This window comes from Camelus bactrianus, chromosome 3 (genome assembly GCF_048773025.1).
Source record: "Camelus bactrianus isolate YW-2024 breed Bactrian camel chromosome 3, ASM4877302v1, whole genome shotgun sequence".
Lineage (NCBI taxonomy): Eukaryota > Metazoa > Chordata > Mammalia > Artiodactyla > Camelidae > Camelus > Camelus bactrianus.
Window position 1 is genome coordinate 96,918,256 of NC_133541.1, and position 22,727 is coordinate 96,940,982.

Here is a 22,727-nt window from a genome sequence, read left to right on the forward strand (position 1 = left end):
CTAGTAAAAGCTGCAACCTATATTCGTTCTGGCCCACTATACATTCCAAGATCCTAAGGCAGTGGGAATAATTGTGAGGAAGATTCAGATGCAGTCTTGGGAAAGATACATATCCAGGAGATGGCAGGAAATTGGTGTTAGCTTTTTAGCACCAAGCCCTACATGCCCATTGGTGCCCAAAGGGCAGAATAAGAACCCAAGGTATTTAAGAAAATACAGGGAAGAAGTTCCTAATGACCAGCCCCTTATAGACAATAACCTTCTTGTCATTGTAAGAAGGCAGGTCACCTTGTAATGATGATGTCAAGGTATCAAACTTTAGGTAGAGGTTGGCCTTGATGAATACCATCTTCCCTTCTGTCGAGACTGACTAGGAGTGCAGGCTTTGCTTGTGTTACTGTTAACTGAACTCCAGACTTTATTTGGATTTCATTAGTATTTTCAGTAATGTCCTCTTCCTATTATAGAGAAATCCAAGGGACCACACTGCCCTTGTTGTTATGCCTCCTTCGTTTCCTCCTGGGGTCTATGTCAGTTTCTTAGTCTTTCCTTGTTTTTCATGACCTTCACAAGATTGAGGGTTACTAGCTAGGTACCCCATAAAGTCCCTCAGTCTGAGTTTTTCTGATGTTTTTCCCTTGTTAGACTGCAGTTACGAGTTTTTTTTGAAAGAATTCACAGAGGTTAAGTCATATTATACCAGGGGACACATGACATCCACATGACAACCCTGGTGAAGTGAACCTTCATCACTTGGTTAAAGTGGTATTAGCCAGGTGTCTCCACTGCAAAGTTACTGTTTACCCATTTCCCTCTGTTCTTTAGATATGAATCACTAAGCCTAGCCCACCATCAGAGGAGGAGGGGCCAGAAATTAAGCAGTAAGATCCATAAGCGGCATCTTATTAAATTGTATGTTTGAGCTATTTTTGCTGGTATTTAAAAATACAATTGATTTTTGCATATTGACCTTGTATCTAACAACCCTACTAATTCACTTATTAATCCTAAAAACTTTCTTTGGATTTTTCTGAAATTTCTATGTAAAAAATCGTCTCTCTTGTGAAAATGACTATTTTACTCCTTCCTTTCCAATTCTTAAACATTTGTCTTTTTTTCTGCCTTATTACACGGACTTTCAGTATAATGTGAAATCAGTGTAGTTATAGCAAGTATCACTGTCCCACTCTCAGTCTTAGAGGGAAAGCTTTCATCATTTTATCATTAGGTGTATAAATAACCTGTGTGATACTTAGAAAGTTCCCTGCTATTTCTACTTTGCTAAGAGTTTTTATTATGAATAGATGTTGGATTTAACAAATCTTTTACTTTATCTATAAAAATGATCATATGATTTTTCTTTTTTTATTTTGTGAAGGTGGTAAAATTTATTGATCAATTCCAAATGCACAACCAACCTTGTATTCCTGGAATAAATGTGGTCAAGATGTATCATCCTTTTTTTGTACTGCTGTATTTGATTGACCAATACATTTCTTTTAGAATTTTTGCAGCTCATGAGTTATTGTACCCTCATTAAGTGAGGTGGAAAGTGTTTCTTTTTTTTTTTAATCAGCAAAAGTTATTCTAAAAATTGTTTAATTCCTTCCTTAAGTGTTTAATAAAATTTAAAGGAGGAGATACCTAAGTCCACAGTTGGTGGTGGGGTTGGGGGCAAGATTTAAAATATGGATTAAATTTCATTAATAGAGGAACATTCACATTTCTATTTCTTCTTCTATCAGTTTTGAAATTTTTGATTTTCTAGGAATTTGACTATTTCATTTAAACCTTCAAATGCATTTACATACACTAGTGTATAATATTCTCATCTTGTGGTCTTCTTTTCATTCCTGATGTTGGTTATTTGTGGCTGTTCTCCATTTTTTCACTTTATCTGTTTTGTCACAGTTTGTCTAATTTATTACACTTATAAGACCAACTTTTTCTCTTTATTTTATTGATTTCTACTCATACCTTTATTGTTTACTTCCTTTAACTTTGGATTCAGTTTACTTTTATTTTTCCAACTTTTTGAGAATGATTTTTCTTAGTGCCTAGATTGCTGATTTTATAACCTTTCTTCTTTTTTTAGCTTATATGTATCTCAGGCTTTTAATGTGTCTCTAAGCACCCCTTTAGCTTCATGTTACAATACTGATGTCTATCTTTTTCATTATTTTTTCAAATATTTTCAAATTTCTACTATAATTTTCTTATTGACCAAGGGTTTATATAGAACCATGCCTCTTAATTTTGAAACATATGAGGATCTTCTAGGACACACACACACATTTTCTGGTTGATCTCAGTGGGAGGGTTGGTCTGAAATATTGAATCCTCACCTCAGCATCTCACACAGAGGAAGAAATGCTAAGAATATTCCAATTCCTGGCTGACAGATTAGCTTGCTACTGGACATACTTCTTGAGTGATCACCAAACACCATCCACTGGTGGAGATAGAACAGTGAATGATTGACTCTGATGCAACTAGTTACCCCCCCAAACACAAGGCTGGCTGCTCTCACTAGAGTAGGAATGTTCATTTCCCCCCCTGGCCTTTCTCCTCATGTATCTAGAGCACTGGCTTTGTTAGCTGAGGTCAGAAGCCCTGACTTCCACAGAACAAGATGAGTCTGAATCAAACCGTGGCCCTTCTGGAGCTCAGATGAGGTTCCCCCAGGAGTTTCTGTCAGCTCAGACTCTTATCACTATTGTTTAGGGAAAAAAATGAGGGTACTCGGGAGTGATTTAATTGTATGGATTGCAATGACTTGCTCCGTTATTGATTTTTGTATATTCAAGGAGTCTTTAAAGTGATTATTCTTGGAACGGACAACCACCACCACGTCGATTTCTGTGAAGTCGATGGTATCTGGAGAGGATCCAGTCCTGCTGGGCAGAATGCATTTAGAAGTGAAGTGTGGCAGACCCTTTCTAATGAGGTTCTGAGAGGAGAATGTTGAATATGGAGGAGCGGGCGAGCATTCAAAGCACATTGCCTTAAGCATAGCTAGCATGATCCACTTATGCTGTCCCCTCTCCTTCATGTGCACGTCCAGTCCTGTCTTTCCGACTGGACATTCATTCCCTGCCCTCTGCCACCTGCTCCAACCCTGGGATTCTGGAAGCTAGGATAAAAGGGGCACCCGAATATTTTAATATAAGAGGGAATTACTTAGTCCTAGTGCCATTTTTATTTGAGTTTATATTTTCACATGAAAAGAAATATATGTATCAATAAATATATTAGCAGTGATTATCTTCTGATAGCTAGAGCATGGTTAATAATTTTTCACAATTTCTTTTATATTCAGAAATATATTAGTATGGCCAAAAATATATTTCAAAAAAGGACTGTATTTTCTGACTCCATGGTCCACTTCTTGGAATATATCCTAAGTTAGTAATCTAAAACACAGAAAGTATAGTCATGTGTAAACATGATGATATATAACAAATTAATTATTTGTAACATGGAATAAGCTGTACTTTAAAAAATACTCTAAATATGCAGTAATAAGGATATATAGGATTACATGTTGCTACAGTTACAGTGTGGCATATTATGCAGCCTTTAAAAATTTTTTAAAAGGTTTTTAAAGATTTCAGAGAAAGCACAGACATAAAAAGAAAAATGCAGCTTACAAATTTAATTCACAATATAATACTTTTTAAATATAATTATAATTCTGTGAAATATACAGAGAAATGTATAGTAGGTAGCTTTGGGTGGCAGAATCCTAGGTGACTTTCCCATATTTTTCTTTTCTACTTTTAAGTTTTCATTAGTGAAAATGGATTATACACAGACACACACACACATTTTCATTGAAAAATTCGTGTCAGAAGGAGCTCTAGATCCTTGGAGTTAGAGCTTTGCTTACTTGAACTCTGAGAACAACTGAGGCTTAAGTGAGTATAAATTTTTATATTCATGTAATTTTCTCTCTAAATTCAAAATTAAATGCTTTATGCAATTATTGAACCGATATCTAGAATAATTTCACCAATTACTTGGAAATCATGTTAAATGGGAATGCAAAGGCACCCATCTCAAATGAGCCAGAGGGTTGAGGTCAGAGGTTATTCCATTTTCAGAAGATGGTACTCCAGCTTGTGCATTAATCAGCCTCTGTCTTTCTCTGAAGACACGCTTACTCCATTTAGAGACCAAGTTCTAATTTGATCCATTTATGTGTGGGGGGATTGGCATTTATAATTCATTGTGGGCTTTGGATTACTGCTGCATTGCTCACATTGCCACCAAACTGTACAACTGTGAGAGCACAGTTCCCTGTTGACGGCACAACCTGGAGCACTCTGTGCAAGGCATCTTAGAGAATTGTCCTCCAGAAAGCATCTGTCACATAGCATTCTGGGGGGCAGTGCCCCCAGACTGGCAGGGGCCCTGCATTTTACACAGACCCCTGCTGTACTTGACTTCTCACCTCTCTCCCCCGATCAAACTTGGTCATTCAGTCGGAAATTGTTTATATTAACCAGAAACTGAAATAAGGGTCAATGTAGACATCAGAGGAGGAAGTGGGGATGGTTAAAAATGTAGGGAAATTTGGTAGTTCTTACCCATATCAGATTCTGTAGTGCTTAAAACAGTGTTTTAAAATCACTTCCTAAATAGAAGACCCCACTATTACGGGAAGTGTTTGAGTAATCAGACCAATACTGTCCATCACCAGTATTATGTTGTGATGTGCCAAGTTTGGGTGGGAACAGAAGGTTTAAAGCAGGGACATTAGTCTGATTGGCTAAATTATTTAAATGGTTACACATTATGGTTGTAGTGTATATGAAGATTCAATCAAAGCTGAGCTTCCACCTTCTCCCCCCCCCCCCAAAAAAAAAGAAACGAAGAAGTTTTTCAAAAAAAAGTGTATTAGTCAGGGAGGCTAGTCTGGTCTGCTGTATGCTGCAGGAGAATAAACACTCCAACGGCTTTGGCTTGCAACAACAAAGGGTCATCTGCCACATCAGTCTGATGTGGACTGGGGACTTCCCTGAGTGACTTTTTTTTTTTTTTTGATCTTTTTTTTTTTTTCTATATAAACATTTTTTTATTGAGTTATAGTCATTTTACAATGTTGTGTCCTCAGTGACTTTTCTACAGGCAGTGGCTCAGGGACCCAGACCTCTTCCGTTCTGCTGTTCCACCATCTTGGAGTCCTCTGCTTCTGACTGTGCAGATAGATGACAGAGAGGGGCCAGAGAGAAAGCACTCCCTTTCATGATTAACAGTGACTAGAAGCAGCACATCCTTTGGATTAAAGAATTAGTCATGTGACCCCCCTCCCCCCCAACCAAAAGATTCTGAGTTACTGGCTATTCAGTGAGGATTAACAGCCTCTGCCACAGGCAGTGCATGCGCTGCTGCATTCTAGCTGGAAGAGTGTATTCCATCAGGGAGTTTCTGTACCCCATGGCAGCTTGGTGCCTTCTGGGCTTCTGTGTGGGTCCCCCAAGGAGAGTAAGTCTGTCTACAGGGCCAGAGAGTTCCTGACATCAAACTCAGCTCTCCTTTCAACCATAGCCCACTCTTTAAACTAACCCATGCATTCATACCTTCATACTCCAATACGTGCATGGTCTGATGTTTCAGATTCCTTGAGAATGGAGACATGCACCTCTGGACTTTTACTCACCCTGTTCCTTTCTGCTGTAATGACCTCTCTACTCCAACTCCAAACTCCACTTGTTGAAACTCTTTCTTTATTAAGACACATTTTGAGTGATACCACTTCTTTTATGAGGTCTTTTCTGATCCTATCAACTAAACGTTCATTTATTAACAGATACTTAGTGAGCATCTCTTTAGTGAGAAGCACTGTCTTAGTCCCGGAAGAAATAGCATCAAACAAAATAAAGTCTCTCATCTTGTGGAATTTATCTCCCAGTTGAAGGAGATGACAGTAAAGAAAGTAAAGTTTTTAAAAATCACCAATTGTGGTCACAGCTGTGAGGAAAAGATGGTATTGTGACAAAGGGAGGTGGGCTACTTGAGTTTGGACAAAGGCCTTTTTGAGAAGGTAATGTGTGGGCTGACACTTGAGCATGTGAATGTGTGCACTTCCCTTGGTCTGGGGCTCACGGCAATGTTTGTACTGCTTATAAAATGCTTCTCATGATCTATATAGTGTTTCTTTTCCTCCTACATCCTGGCCCAATCTGTTAGGCTGTATCTTATTCAGGAAAAGAACTACGTCTTATTTATCCCTTACATTAACTTTAAATTTTAATTTTTAATTATGACATTTAATGAAATGATTAATGCCTAACATAATGCCTTGACACTTAGTATTTTTGCTTAATAAATGGAAACTTAGCCTACTGAACACACACACACAGAATAAGTATTCAAATGTGGCTGTTGGATTGAAAATAATTGAATTGACTAGAAATCATCAGAAGTAACCCACAATGTTAAAAACAGACAGTTTCCTCATGTTTAGCTTGCCAGTGAGTCAGTCTCTCTGTGGCCTCTCTCAAGTCAAACAGCCTGTTGACAGTCATCTCCACTTCTTTTGTGTGTCACTCTGAGCACACAGCTAACCCAGAGGGTATTCTTGTCATCCAAGCACATTTCCTCATGTAATTTACTGGCTAGGGCTCATGCTTATAAGAATAGGATAAAATATAGTCCCCTGCAGATCATGGTGTCTTGTCAGAGACTGAATGTGGAGCGGACTGGATTGCTCTAGCCATCCATCAGTACGGTCTGGCCAGTTTCTGGAGTACTGAGTGTGGAAGCTGTGCTGGACTTAATGCCTTGCCATTACAAGGCACATGGCATAATACTATTTTCAGTATTGTTATTGCAATGTTGTTGGTATTATTATTGTTATTGTTGTTTTGTCCCTGAACAAAGCCTTTGACATGTCTTGTTTCATTTAATCCTCCCAGCAGCCTTCTGAGGTCAATTCTGTCATTTCCTCCGTTTTCCGCATAAAGAGCTGAAGCTCTGTGCAGTTAGACCTGCGGAGGTTGCAGAGCTGGTAGGTGGTAGAGCAGTGTTCTGGAGTCTGGGTCCAGAGCCCACGTGACATCACCATTCCAAGATAGGCACTGTTCTCTTCATTAGCTCAACACTGCTTCTCCTGTGCACGGCAGGGGGCGTTTCCCAGGACTTCCCTCCCCCTGCGATTCTGAGTGAGGGCCGCCGGAGGAGCTTGTGTGCGAGGTCCGAGGTGGAGCAGAGGCCATACCCTCGTGGGTGGCACAGTCAGGCACGATGATGAACGCTGGCCAGCTGCCTGGGAAGCCTCAGGCAGCCCCTGCTCTCTTCCTGTTGCTCATGAAATTCATCTGTTTCTGCCAACCAGCAGCAGCGCCAGGCCCGCTCCCATGTTCTTGGCCATAGGCCACAGGTGAATTCTGAAGTGGCGACTGATTCTACAGAGGCAGGAGTTTCCCAGCCTTCTCCAGACACTTCCCCTTTGTAGCCCCATGTTGACAGCCAGGCGCACACAGCTTCTCCCTAACCCTCATTTGACCCCATAGAATGGAGGGATGCAGGACTCAGGCCCGGGGCGCTCATAAGGAGCTGCCTGTGGTTATAGGCATAATAGGGACCAGTGATTCTAAAAGTGGCCATCCCACAAGCCCTCTTGAGGGTATAGTGTAATGAAGTGTCTCCTGCTCCCCCAAGTAAATTCTTGACACTATTCCTTGATCACTGTAAGTCTGTAGGTCCAACAGTTAGCTCTCTACCTTACACTCAGACGAAAAAAGTCAGTAAACTGGTAGACAGATGAATGGCAACTGAAAAAAGCTTCTAAGGATCCGCATATGAGAGGACTAAGACTTTTCTTCAAGGGGGAGTATCTTGGATCACAACATAGCAATAAGCGGAGTTTTAAGGGACTTGGGTGCCTGCTTATTAATTATATCTTTTAAAGTAAGCTTCTCTTATACTCAGTTAAAATGTGGCCCTCAAGACTTCCTTTATCCAGCGATATGCACAGACAGTGGCTAAAGTGTCCAACTCACTTATCTGGCTTCCTAGTACTGATTAATGTACCACCTGAGAGACAGGTGTGTTTATGGGATGTGAGTTTGATGGGCAGACCATGACTTTACCGAGACCCTCATGTGACTGGAGGTACATGTTTGCAACTCTCTGAGGTTAGATGGACTAAATGTGCTCACAAGATCCATCAGTCCACCCGCACAATATGGGTCTTGCCTCATTGTCCTAACCCTCTAACTACCTGAATTCCCACAGTGCATCATCCCCATCTTCCTTGATTTGGTGTTGCCTATACGTCCATATGCTTGAAATGAAAATTGGCAATAATAATAATGATGGTGGTGATGATGATAATGATGGTGAGCCTTTAAGAAGTGCTTAAAAGTTTAGGCACCCCTTTGTAAAATTCAGTCTTCACGCAGCAACAGGTATCATTCTCATTTACAGGCGGACCAGCTAGGTCTTAGAGTAAACATCTTGCTAAGATTAATTAGAGCTTAATTTGCTTACTTGGTTGATCCTTTGCACTCTGAGGAAAGCACCCTTATTTTCTGCTGTTTTCTGTCTAATTGAAAATCAATTCTAAAGTCTTACAGAATACCTATTTTATATCTCCTTCACAATCCATAAGAAAAATGAAGTTAGTTAAATTCCATTACAGTTTTTCTCAGTATAATTCAGATTGCTTTCTTGGGACACATTGATCAATAGCATATTAGAGTAAAGATGCTTTAAAGTCTGTGAAGATTAACACAACATTATTTATGACAGCAGCCACAGAAACAGACCGATCAAGCCATCGAGTGTTCAAAGCACTCATCACGGTTCTAAAATCTGAAACATCCAAACAGCATCATTAAGGAGGAAATCGTATAAAACGCGTAAGATTAAAGTGATTTCTGGAATGGCACATATGGATTCTGTCACAAGCTGTGGGCGATGTCAGGAAAGGGTCATCTGTTGATTCTTTTATAAATGATGCTGTTTGGGAATTCTTCCCAGGGTTGTTAGAGACGGATGCCGAGCAGCCATTCCTAGTCTGCATCTCTTTGCCAGCTCTTGTGATCAGCAGTCTCCATTTGCTCTCTAGTAGATGATGGATTTGAGCAGGAGCTGGAAAATTCTATCCTTTCATCTTACACGTCTTTCCTCTTTGGCTGAATATAGGATGAGGACAGCAGTGCGAGCCCCTCGTGGTGTGAGGTGCTGGTGTGAAAAACAAAGCAATGCTAGGTCAAGGGGGTTTTCAAGGCTGGGGGTCCTCATAGAGTTTGGTCAGGATGCTGACTCCAACTCCCACCTCCAACCCCTCATCTGACCAGACCTGTGGGCTCTTCAGAGAAGTACTGGAGCTCCAGGCCTTCTTAGCTTTGGACTGGTTGTTCCGGTACAAGCACAGCACAACTGAACCTCAGGACAGAGAGCGATTATAGATCTGCCAGAGGGCACGTGCTGGGGAGCAGCAAGGCTGCTCTTCCTCTATGTTTCAAACTAGGTCCTCGGGGCAGGATTGAGTTTTGTGAAGGCCAAAGCGTCCAGCTGTGAGAATGATCAGCATTTTGGTCTTCCCAAGCTATTTTTAGGCGTCGTGTGCATTCATTTTTCTTCCTGGTAAGATGTGTTGGCCCTGTAGGTAGCCCACCCAGATCACTGCCCCTGCCTGGTTTAGTAATATCTCACTGCAGGGCAAGCCAGCAAAGTGAAGAACGAAGCATCAGGCCTCAGGGGACCACCCACCAGATTACGGGACAATTTGACCAACTCTTCTAAGTTTCCTCTGTTTCTAAGTCATCTCAGAGATGTTTACTGTCAGATTTATTTCACTGTGCCGTCTTTATTTAGCCGTATTTGGTGAGTTAAGCTTTGTATTTAGAAAGCAAATGGTTTTCATGCTAGTTTTCCCCCTAAGGCTCTTCAGGCAATGTATAAACCAATATTTGCTTTGCTCTAAGGTACAAGAATAATGATATTTATGCAAAACACATTAGCTTCATTGGACCTTTTTCCTGTTTCCAAGATGCACGTTCTTAAACACATGCTTAAAGAATTTTTGCAAATGTATCACTTTTCTTCTTTGTTTGCTAGATATTTATCAGGTTATCTGTAATAAAGTATTCAATTGACTTTCATTTGGCCAGAAGAAAAGCAGGAAGCTGATGTGCTTTGGGAAAGAGGAGAGAGGGCTAATGAGAGGCTTACCCTGAAGAGTGAAGGGAATTCACTCTGACAGTGGACTGGGTGGATGGGAGGCTGTGTTACAGGTAGGTTATGCGCACAGGTGGAGAGTCATAGAGCTGGATTTAATTCCTGCTCTGGTACTCACTGGCTCTGTGAACTGGGCAGGTCTCCTAACCTCTCTTAAGCTTGGGGTTTTCACAGGAAGGAGATTGATTGTCCCTAGGTCATGGGGTTAGTGAAAGGATAATAAGAATATATACCAAAAGGTGACTAGCCTTGAGCCCAGGATATATTAAGCATTCATTACAAGGTAACTTTTATTACTACCAAGGACTTAGTGAAGGGGCTGGCCAAGATTATTAAGACTTGCTTAAGGCTGGCTTAAGACTATTATTTGACTGAGACCCTGATGTCAGGACTTGTGTGAACCTGTATCTGGATTTACAGTTGCAGAAAACTACATATCAGCTTTCCACAAAGCATTCAGTGATTCACTGAAGTCGCAGAACAGTTGGTTATTTTAACACAGAAAATTATATCACGAAGTAATATTTTGGCCATATAGCTTTCCTCAACCAATTCTTAAATCAGTTCTAATACTACTAGATGGAGAGCCCCAAGGTATTCTAGTATCTGATTTTCTAACCTGTTTCTCCGCCCACACCACTCTGTATTTAGACACACACACACACACACACAGTATTACATAAAATTAAGTGGAATAATAACCTACAGAATATTTTGTTAACCCTTTTTATTTCACTGAGTGAAATATTGTAAATATTCCATTCTACCTAATTAATAGCTGTATGGTGTCAACATTGACTTCATTTATTGTTTGAAGTTTATTTTTGTTTTTCTAAATGTTCTAAGTGACATTTTGATAAAGACCTTGAAACATATATATGTGTACATATTGCTACTATGTTCTTATAAAAACTTCTAGATGCAAAAGTTTTGGGTTCTAGGATAAATACATTTTTTAGGGCTTTTCTTGTATCTTGTCAAATTTTCCATCAGAAATCCCAGACCAGTGTATACTGTTGCCTGGAAAGTTCTGGTTTCTCCTCACCTTTGCTAACTGTGGTATAGTCATTTTAAAAACTTGCCAACTTGAAGGTGAAAATGATACCTCAATCTTCTTTTAATTTGCATATCTTTTAACTTTTTCATACATTTGTTGACACCTCCTTTTTAGTGAACTCCTTTTTTAAAAACTTTTTTCTTTATTAAAAAATTGATATTATGGTAGAAAGTTGGGAATACAATCTCTTAAGATATTTTACTGGCTTCAGGACTGAAAGTAAAGTAAATGTAACAGTAGAGATAGACAATTGCTTCCTCAGAGCAGAAACTATGCCCAGTAGAACACGGTGAGCCCTGGAGATGCCAGGCATGCTTCAGACCTATCTGATGATGGTTAGAACAATGTCTTCCGGTCGTAAATATGGTGATAATTAAGGGTTTAGGCCCCTTAATTACCATGAGACAATGAATGAAAAATAGCTACCATGAGAGAATGAATGAAAATCCTTCCATTCTAAAATGTAAAGGTTTATTATAATTCATCTGTAAATGCTACCTGGACTGGTTTCCAGAATTTTTCAGGAAGTTCAGAGATATATAACATATAAGAAGGTCGTGTGTATTATATATATAATATGTGAGAATGTGTAAATGTAATATATAAGTATATATACATGTATATCATATCCTTATCTATATCTACATAGAGAGGAGGGGTATGATATATAAGAAGGTCATTCTTACATCATTTCTGTTCCTGTTTTATAGTAGGTGTTCCACTAAAGTTGTTACATGAATGATGGTCATGGTGACTTCCATGCTTAGAGTTGCCCCTAGGCTTAGCATTTAAAATGAAAACCTCAAAAGGAAACCTCTGCCATAAGGTAACATGCCCAGGAGATCAGACAGAGCCCACCCATGTCCAGACTTCATTAAGGCTTATAAAGTCATCCTTCCAGGATCCAAACAGTTTAAACTGACAAGTCTTAGTTTGTGAGTGAGCATGTTGTGAGAGTATGTGTGTTCACAGGAGCATCTGGAGAAAACCCATAATTATAGGGTGACAGTCCCACAACTCTGAATCAAGGGCCAAGGATTGCAAAATGAATGTGTAAAATGAGAAATTGCCCATAGAATTTGAGAAATATAGTTACAATTTAATTAGCTTCTCCGTCTAAGGTCTAGGGCCAAGTGAAACACCTGAGTACCTCATCCAAGTGAAACAGGCGTGGTGCTCTTACAAACACACACACACACTTTCATGCACACACCTGAACACACACCCCCATCCCTACCATAAAGGCTCCATCTTTCACAGCCAGCTCTCATCTTCTGCAGCCTTCCTTGGGAGGTAGATAGGTCACAGATACTGTCCCTTCTCTGACCTTCTCTTCACCATCATACCATGACCTTGATCCCTTCTCCCTGAGTTAAAAGAGGAATACAGCAAAGGGGTGGACAATTTCCTCTTCAGAGCCTGACAGATAAGGATACACTCTGGCCTCTGCTACTTATTAGCCCTGTGACCTGAGAAAAGTTACCCACCTCCCCCCAAAAAAGTCACCAACTTCCTTTTCAGTATAAAGAGCATAAAAATAGCATTGCCTTCCCAAGATAGTCATGTGTATTAAATTCAATAAAATGTGCAGAGAATTTAGCAAGGCGGCACAGGGTTAAGTGTGCAGCAGCTGTAAACTCTCATGGTGGCTATTACTGAAACTCTTCCAAATAGAGAGATTCTGCAGTTAATGAAATATTGTTTCCAAACTTTACACAGAAAAGAGGGTAAAAGAAGGGCAGAGGTTTGTTCTATTTAATGATAAAACAAAATTGTTAGACACCTCTGTAGTTTATTTCCCTCAGCTCCTTTCTGTTGCTTCCAGCTGGTTCTTAGAACAAGCTCTGTGTACCTAGTTAAATTTCCGCTTAAAAATAACGCAAAGCCACTTTCCTGTTTCATTTAAGAACTGAACAAGGGAGATAGAATCAGCTAAGGAAACAGTGGTGTGCCCCTGGCTCCAGGGGAGCCTGAGTCATCCGCACACTTGGGCACCGAGTGCTCTGCTGGAATTCACTCCCACCACAGGCTCCTCCTGGCGCCAGGAATAAGGCAGCTCCAGCCAAACCCATCTCCTCTGCATTGAGGCAGACATCCCAAACTAATGTAGCTGTCAGTCCCTTTATCTCATTTGTAAAAGGAAAGAAAGAATGTAACAGAATTATTTTTTCTTTTAAATGTTATCTCCATTTTAATTATAAAAATAACATTTATTACAGAAAATGTTGGAAAATACCCAAAAAATACTGTAAAAAAATTACAATAATCACACTACTTATAGCTCACTGCTAAGATATTGGTATATATCCTTTCAGATTTTTACATATTTATTTAATATTTTAGCATCATTTCCCCACTTAATAGAACATGAATATATGTTCATATAAATATATAGAGCGAGCATAATTTTCACAGTTCCTTAGTATTCCACCTTGTAATAATATCCTTAGTTATTTAACCAACCTCTGATTTTTGTACACGTGGCTTGCTTCTGATTTCTTTATTCTTGAAAATACCTAAGTGATGAACAACCTTCTAGCTATGTCTCTGAGCCCATTCGAGAGTACTTCTTCTGGAAGAAGTAGAATTGTGGGTTCATGGGTATACATAGTTCTAACACTTTTGATGTTTTGCCTGGGAAGTTTGCATCAGTTTATCCCCTACTAGCAGTCTGTAAGATTTAATTCGGACTCGGGATAAATCTTAGCTAGTTTAAGCCAGTCGTGGTAATTCCGTATCTCTTTCCGGTGACTCGGTTAGTCATGGGCACATGACACGGTTCTGGCCCGTGACATGTGAAGGGACATCTTGAGAGCTTCTAGGAAATGAGTCCCTCTTTGATTAAAAGAGATACAGAAGGGAAAACTGTCCATTTTCCCAGTTCTTGAAGTGGAAGAGGACATCTAGAAATATCTGCTGCCCCCGTGGAGTGGCCATGAGGGGGCATGCATGGCGGACTGGAGGCAGTGTGCCGAGGATGGCAGAGGGAAAGGTGGGAAAAGTGGGTCCTTGACAGCGTGGTGAGGCACCAGATTAACTACCAGGGACCTGCTCCAGACCACACTCTTGTATAAGGTAATAAATGTTCTGATTTTCTGAGTGACATTTATTCTGGTTTTCTGTAATTTGCAATGAAAAATACCCTTCCTGGGTAATAAGCAAAAAAAAATATATAATGGGTTTAATGTTTGTTTTCTTGATTACAGTGAACTTGAGCTTTTTTCTTTAACTTGGGCTCTTAATGTGGCTTCTTTCATGAACTGCCTGCTACATCTGTTGCCATTTTCCTACAAGTGGATTGCCTTCATATTGATTTACTTAATTATCTTTGTATTTGGAATATTAACCCTTTGCCTTACATGTTACAAATATTCTTCCTACTTCCAAACATTCCAACATATTCAATTTTTAAAATTTTCTGTACTCGATCTTTGAATTTTTTTCCTGATTGTTTGCTTTTGTGCTTAGTATTTTCTCACACAGAGAGCAGGTATTCATCTATATTTTGCTCTAGTTATTTCTTGGTTTTATTTTTTACATTATTCTTTAATACACCTTTAGGTGAATAATTTGGAATAAAGATCCAGTTTTCAAAAAATGTAGGCAAATCCTAACACTATGAAAAGGGCAACACTTCCCCTATTACTCATAGTTTCCTTATCTGCACTAATACTCCACCCGGCCTGTTTCATACTTTCTTATTCTTTTTCTTGACTATCTATCTGGTCTCTGCTTATACTCATCCATATGACTTGAGTAATTGTAACTCTTTAATATGTTTCATTATCTGGCAGTACAAACCCAACTTCGTTATTATTTTACAAACTTTTTTGGTCACTCTCACTGGTTTCTTTTTTATATATGGGTTTAAAAATCATGTTTAATCATGGTTAAATGTCCCCCAAATCCTATGCGGTGTTGGGTTTGTTTTTTACTTTTTTTGAATTACGATAAAATTATGAAATAGTGCAAAGAGAACTGACATCTTTATAACATAGCGACATCCAATACAGGACCACATTTCATCTGCCACATCTTTTACATCTTATTTGATTTTCCCAAGTATTTGGTTTAACTTCTGCATATAGTTTCTGTACATTACTTTCAATATTTTCTCTAAATGATTTTGATTTTTAGAAAAGTGATTTGCCCCATGGTTTATCAGAGAAATAATCATTGCTTTTTAAAAACTGTACAATAGAGATGTCTGTAGCTACTCTTTGGTACTAAATATAGTCAATTAATTATGCAGTTCTTACTCTTTCAAAAATGTTAATGAATATTAGACAGAGCAGTATCAAAGTAGACACTTAGCTTCCACCATTGCCCTCAGTGTTATGAATTTTCTGTTAATGCCACGGTGATAAACAGTCTCATTTTAGGAGGAAGGAAAGATACTATCATCCAATAATCCTAGTATCTCTCAAAGGTTGGGCAGGTTAAGATGATCATACCAATTACTAGATAAATATAGTGTTTGCCTTTTACGTATTTAAGCTCAGATACAATGTGAATAAAACTATGTTTACTAAATGAGTGAAAAGTATTTTTAAATCAGTCTTCCACTTGGCATTATTCACATAAAAATAAGACTGTTTCATAGCACAAGTTAAAAGGATACTATTTGGAGGAACTTTGAAAATTCTACACATTCAGAATCCTGTTTTCTTGGGAGAAATCAACCATGTTAAGAGGAGCCCCAGCCTCTCTGTCTAAAGCAAACTCCCTAAAACTTTAAATTGATGTTATTCCTTACCTGTCTCTCATGTTATAAATTAAAAAATAACATTATAATTTCTTTAGTGTTCTTTTCAAGGTATGTATTTTTAGTTTTATTTTTAGTGGTTACTCTAGGGTTTATCATATATATCTAAACTCATTACAGTCAGCATCAGATTTATATCAGTGATGTGTATAAACGTTACTGCTATACAGGTCTATTCCCTTCCCCTCCTTTTGTGGTATTATTGTTATACATAATACATCTATTAATGTTACACATCCAGTAATTCATTGTTATAATTTTAATTGTGTTATCATCTGTAGTAATTTCCTTATCTCAACACAGCTTTGTTCCTGCCTACCGCCTTTGTGCTGTTACTAGCAAGTGTCTTACACATAGATTACATTTCTGTATGTTATGGGCCCAACATTATGTTATTTACATGTTATTTATATAGTTTCTTTTAAAAACAGCTATCAGGAAAAAATGAGAAAATATGCATTTATACTGTCCTTTTATAATCATCTTTACCAGTGCTCTTTGTTTTATCATGTGGATTTGATCCAGGGTCAGTTCCCTGCGGCCTGGAGAACTTCCTTTCACGTTTCTTTTCAAGTGGCCTGCTAGCAACAATTCTCTCTACCTTGGGCAGTCTTTCTTTCACATTCATTTCTGAAAGATAGCTTTACTGGCTCTAGCATTCTTGGTCGATGGATTTTTTTTTAACTGAGAATTTTGAAAGTTATCTACTGTCTCTGGTGTCCATTGTTTTTGCTGATGAGTCAGCTGTTAATATTATCGGGTTATTCTTCTAAGTAATGAGTCATTTTCCCTGGTATTTTCAGGATCTTCTCCTTGTCTTGATTTTGCAATTTCCCTGTGACGTGTCTGTCTGTGGATTTCTTTGTTTTTATCCTCCTTGTAGCTCGTTGAGCTTCCTGGATATGTAATTACTGTTTTTCAATAAATTTGGGAATTTGGGGCCATTATTTTCCTGAGTATTTCCTCTGCCCCTCTCTCCTCTCTTTCTCTTACTCCCTTTACATGCACGCTGATGCACTTGGTGCAGTCCGGCATTTCTCTGAGGCTCTGTCCACTTTTTCCAGTCTTTCTTCACTGTCCTCTGGCTTATGTAATCTCTCTTGATCTATCTGCGACTATACTAATTTTTCTTCTGCCAGTTAAAATCTACTGTTGCACCCCTCTGGTAATTTTTTTAAATTCGACTATTGTACTTTTCCACTCCAGAATCTCTACTTGGTTCTTTTCTTATGATTAATATTTCTTCATTGATAGTCCCTCTTTGATATGACAATGTCATATTTCTTCACTTCTTCAACCATGGTTTCCTTTAGTTCTGTGAACATATTTAGAATGGCTATTTTGAAGTCTTTTTCTACTAAATCTGACATGTATTTTCTCACAGGCTGTTTGCGTTGTCTTTTTCTTTTCCCCCAGTGTATCCACTCTGGGTACTGGTCTCCTACGTCTGGGGATTGTTATTGTTACTGGCTTGTTTATATTTTAGTAACTGGCTGGATTAGTGTCGTGGAGTCTACTCCCCCCTCCTTCCCCACACCCACACCGTGGGAAGCCTCTGGTTTTGCCCCTCAGGGAGGTGCGGCTTTGGGTGAGCCTAGTCCCCTTGGGATGACAGTTTTGGTAGGGCTCTCTTTCTCCCTTGCCCTGATCACATCCAGGGGTACATGCCATTGATTGCTCTGTTGTTTTCAGCAAAGCCCTGGGCATAAATAGCTCTACAAATTAATCCAGTCAAATTGTGGCTCCATTAAAGGAATAGTTTCTGAGGTTGGTGTTTAATATTTGTTCTAACCTCAGAGGGCCTCATCTCAGCTCTTTTATTCTATGATTTTTTTACTACAAACTCACCTGCCTAAAGTCCAGGATGTATATTCAGTTAATCCACGAATCTCCTCCCAATTGCCTTTCTTCACAACCTCCTCTCATCTTGATTGTACCTTTGAGCTTCTCCACTCTGTTGCAAATGAGGTCAGTTCCTTTGTGAAGATATTAGGAACTATTTGTTTTCTGGTTTTTCACTTCCATCTCAGACAAAATCTCCCAACCAGGGCTGTGGAGCTGGAGGTGGGGACAGTGACAAGCTGCTCTGTGAGTGACATTCCTGTTCTAGGACCTGAGTGCTCAGTGTGTGTGGATGTGGATGTGGTTGGGGTAGGGAGGAGAGGCTAGTGGCCTGAGGTCCTTTCAGCTTGCCTCTCCTGCCATGGAACCACCATCTCAGGAGCCAGGCACGAGTGATGAGGGCATCAGTATTCTCAGCATGCTGCATCCCACAAGTGTGGCCTGGCTGGAAGAAGGGAGTCCCCATCTCTTGGCTGCATTCAGCCGGGACTCGGCATCAGCATCAAGTAGCTTGGGGCAAGATCCCAAGTGCTGAAGCCTTCCTCCTCCCCGGAAGAAAGCCCTCCGTCCAGGAGCCCTGTGTTCTCATGGGCAGCTGTCAGGAGTGGAGTCTCTGCCTTGCTCAGCTAGGACGTGGGGAGGAAGGAATGTTTTGGTTCAAATACTGTAGACTCTAGTCTTTTTTACCAAAGTTTCATAGATTTTCTTGAACATGTGTTTCTTCATTGGCTGTTTTTACGTAGGACATTTCCAGAGGCTTTAAATTGTTGTTTTTATTCATTGTCACCAGTTTTGTTGGGGAGCAAGTCAAAGGAGCACCTTACACTGTCACACAGGAAGTAGTCCTCTTTTAAGAGCATGGACAGAGGGCAGTCAGCCTCGTTCCCAGAAACACAAACACAGGCCCTGAGCCCTTCCTATAGCTTAGGTACCTAGTAAGTCATTAGAGTTTATTTATTGACTTGCCTTTTCCAGTTTAGTAAAAGTGATTTTCAAACAGCATCTGTAATTATAGTTTCTCCTATATACAAGTGGGTGTGATAAAAATCTGTACTTTCTAGAAACATCAAGTAAAAGTTAGCATTTTTTTCCCTTGAAGTAACACAGAGATTTTTCAGAGTTTATATTATTCAGTTGCTTTAAAACTCATGGCATCCCACCGTTTAGTTTACTGAGACTTTTAATAAAAAGTGGTTTTTCTGAAGTTTTTACCCAAATAAGCAATTAGATCAGGAAGACCAAGTCATGCAGCCACTGCTGCAATTTTATAATCTCATCTTTCTAGGTATTAAGGTAACAGATTTGGATTTATTTGTTAATTATGCTGAAGATAATTATATTGCTTTGAATGCTTAACTCCACTCAAGTCCAGTCAGAAAGAGGGGCACGAGGATTCCATGAAGGATGAAGGATTATGGACAAAAACAGGACAGGCCCCTCTATGCACTTAATTCGCATTTAGCTCATGGCCTATATTCAGGACGGGTTGCATCCAGTGGCATTCCATCAGGCTGTCTGCCCCTGCCATTGCTATTACAGTTGAGGGGACTCTCAAACTAGTAAAGCTTGTTAAGTGCAGATTCCCGGCCCCATGCTGAAGATTCAGGTTCAGTAGATTCAGGGTGTGGCACAGGAATCTGCCTCGTTAAGAGGCTACTGGGCTGGTTCTGATGCAGGTAGTTCCCACCAACACTCATGATGAGGGGCACTGAGCCGGGTGCCACTGAGCAAGAACATTACAGAACTCTTCTTGTGCTAAGTTTCTTCCAGCCAACCAGACATACAAGACCTTGATTTCCTAGTTGCTCATTTACTAGGTGGTCATGGTGGTCATGTTGACATTCTGCTTAATAGCTTTTTTCTCATTACAAATGAATAAATTAATATTTAGAATTTATTAAATATCTGTTTACAGATCAAGTTTGAATCCACCCAAATCATCTACCAAATCATCTTAATTTTAAGAGGTAGGTATCTATGTACCTACAGATTGCAGATCATCTGGCCACTCCTGGAAAGAATGTAGTCCCCTTTCTGAGAGGAAGCACCATTAGCGGCGTTGGTAGCCTATATTCTGGCTGTCTTAGTGATCTGTGGAGCACTGCAACTCCCTTTTCTCTTTAGAAAAGGAGATAGGATGGTAAAAAGATTAAGAGTATAGGTTTTTGCTGTCCAGCAAACCTGAGTTTGAATCCTTTCTGTACAGCTTCTGACCAGCGTGGACTTAATTCAGTTGGTTATTCTCTTTGAGCCTCAGTTTCTTCATATGCCAAGTGAAGGTAATAAATTCAGTAGGTAACAATCTCTGGTTGTAAGTGTCAGAAAACCCACTTTAATCTGACAAAATATATACATACATACATACATAGGAATATCTTGACTCAGAAAGCTCTGAGGCAGGACCAGCTTCAGGCAGAATTGAATCTAGGAATTCAAATGAGTCCATCTGAACCCATTTGCTCTCCATCTCTTGTCTCTGTGCTCCTCCCTGTAGACTCCATTCTCAAGCTCCCTGTGGCTGTGGCCAACAGCTCCATTTATACCTATATCCTCTCAAGTTAATAATGTCCGATGGGAGAGAACAAATACTCTTGCCTCTCTGAGCTATCTCATCAAGCATCTCATTGTAAATCATTCTCTTTGGGTAAATGCCCATCCCTCAGTCAGTCACCATGACCAGGGAAGCATGACTTTCTGATTGGCCAGGACTGGACCACATGACCCTTTGGAGCTAAGGATACATCAACTCCGCATGCGTCACATGGCTGAGAATAGGAAAGAGTGGTCTCCAGAGGAAAATGGGAATGCTGCTACCAAAAGGAAGAACAAGAGAGACTACAGGACCAACAATCTACACTGTCTGATACAAGAAGCCCTACTTCACAGGTCTTAAATGAGAAAATCCTGGTAATGACTTGGCACACAGCAAGCAATCAATACATGATAATTCAGTAAGTAAACCATTTCTTACAGTAAACTGCATCCTCTCTTTGTCATAAGCTGTTACTTGCTAGGAGCTTCATCTCCTAAAGGAGCAAAAAGATGATCTGAAATCAGTCATTTTCCTTAAAGTCTAAATGTAAATAAAGATCTTAGACATTCCAATTCTTGCAAGGTTGAATCCCTGTAGAGGGAGGCCAAAGTAAAACACAGGAAAAGTGGGAAAGAGAAGGGGAAGAAAGATGGGTTTGAATCCTTGTTATGCAGTCCAGTCCCTTTACCTCTCTGACCCTCAGTTTCTTCATCTGTATATTAGAAATGATGAACATTGCCCATTTGCCTCTGTAGTGGTAAGCACACAATACAATAGCTAGAAAAGATTAGAGTCAAATTACTACTAAGAGAATAATAGCTATGTTGAAATGTTAGGCATAATTGAATATTGACTGTGTGGGTGCCAGGCACTGTGTTCAGTTCTTTAACAAAGCTCATTTAATCCTTGCACCTGCCATCCTAGGAGGTAGGTACTATTATTGCATCTTCACTTGACAGATGAGGCTCAGAGATTGCATAGCAAGCTCAAGATCCCACAAATTAGAAACTGGGATTTAGTTTAGGTCTCTGATTACTTCTTTCATTCAGCCTGACAGCCACACTATTCTTTTTATTCTGATGCACCTGTGAATGTGCTGGGCCAATTGTGGGTGGATAAGAGATGGTGGTACACCTCTCCTACTCAGTTATCTCCAGTTTACCTGCACATGCACACGTGTGCACACACACATACACTCTCTCTCTCTCACTTTAGTCCATGCCCTTTCCTATTTCCTCTTTTCACTAGGGTCATTTCTCCTCCACTTCATATTCACTAGTCAAAAGTTCCTGCAGAGGAAAGTGATAGCCCTGGAAATCAGAAGCTACACAGACTACCTTTCCGCAGCAGCCAGGATCTCGGAACCTAGCCTCCCAGGAGCAGAGATGTAGGGGAGTACCTTGCCCACTAGTCTGTGGACCACGCCCATGGGTTCAGATTTGCATGCCTGCTCTTGAAGAGCTACTCTGTGTTTTCCTTCAGTTAAGTGTGCTGCTTGCTAGGGGACCAACTTAATAGAAACTCCATGGCCATTATGAGAGATTTACGATGACATGAACAGTAGAATTTGGATCCGCAGGATTTACAGTATAAAGAACAGTTCAGAGAGACAGGCAGGGAAGAGAGGGAACCGTCCATGTGCCAAGCTCATCTGTAGAGATTGTACAGTCCCAAATTGGTTGCATTTTATAATGAATACCTATTTTATGGCTTCACATAATCTCTTTGTCTCTGAGCCTCCATGCCTTTTAGACATTCAGTGCAGGCAGGCAGTCTAGACCTATCAGAACTCTGTTTACATCTAAGACTTCATGTCTCTCATTTCCCAGGTAGTTCCCATGAGAGTGCTTGAACTTCTCATCCACAAGCCACATGTCCTGATTTTTGTTCTCATGCACTTGGGCTCATTAGGACTTACTACACTCTTGAGCAGGCCTCTCACCAACTCCTGACCTTCCTGGATGCATGATGTGGGGCAGATACAGGAATATTTGGGGGCTGCACTTTTGCTTTGAAATAAGGCAGAAATACAGCACAGAGAATTTAAGCAAGTTGCCAAAGCTCCCTTAGCTGAGTGAGTAGTAATAGTAAAACCATATTTTGATGCTAAAATATCTGGTCTCTGAGGCGGTGCTCTTAGCACCTCTTACTGCCTCTCGTAGCAAGTATTTAACCAGTATCACACCCTCTTTTTCTCCTTTTATACAATAAGTTCTATCTGCACTGGCAGTAAGGCCTTGATTTACGTTTGGAGTCATGAAATACTTAATTCAGGCCACTCCTTTGAATATCAAAATCCCTTACACAGACCCTCAAACTTGGCTTTCCATTGCAATCAC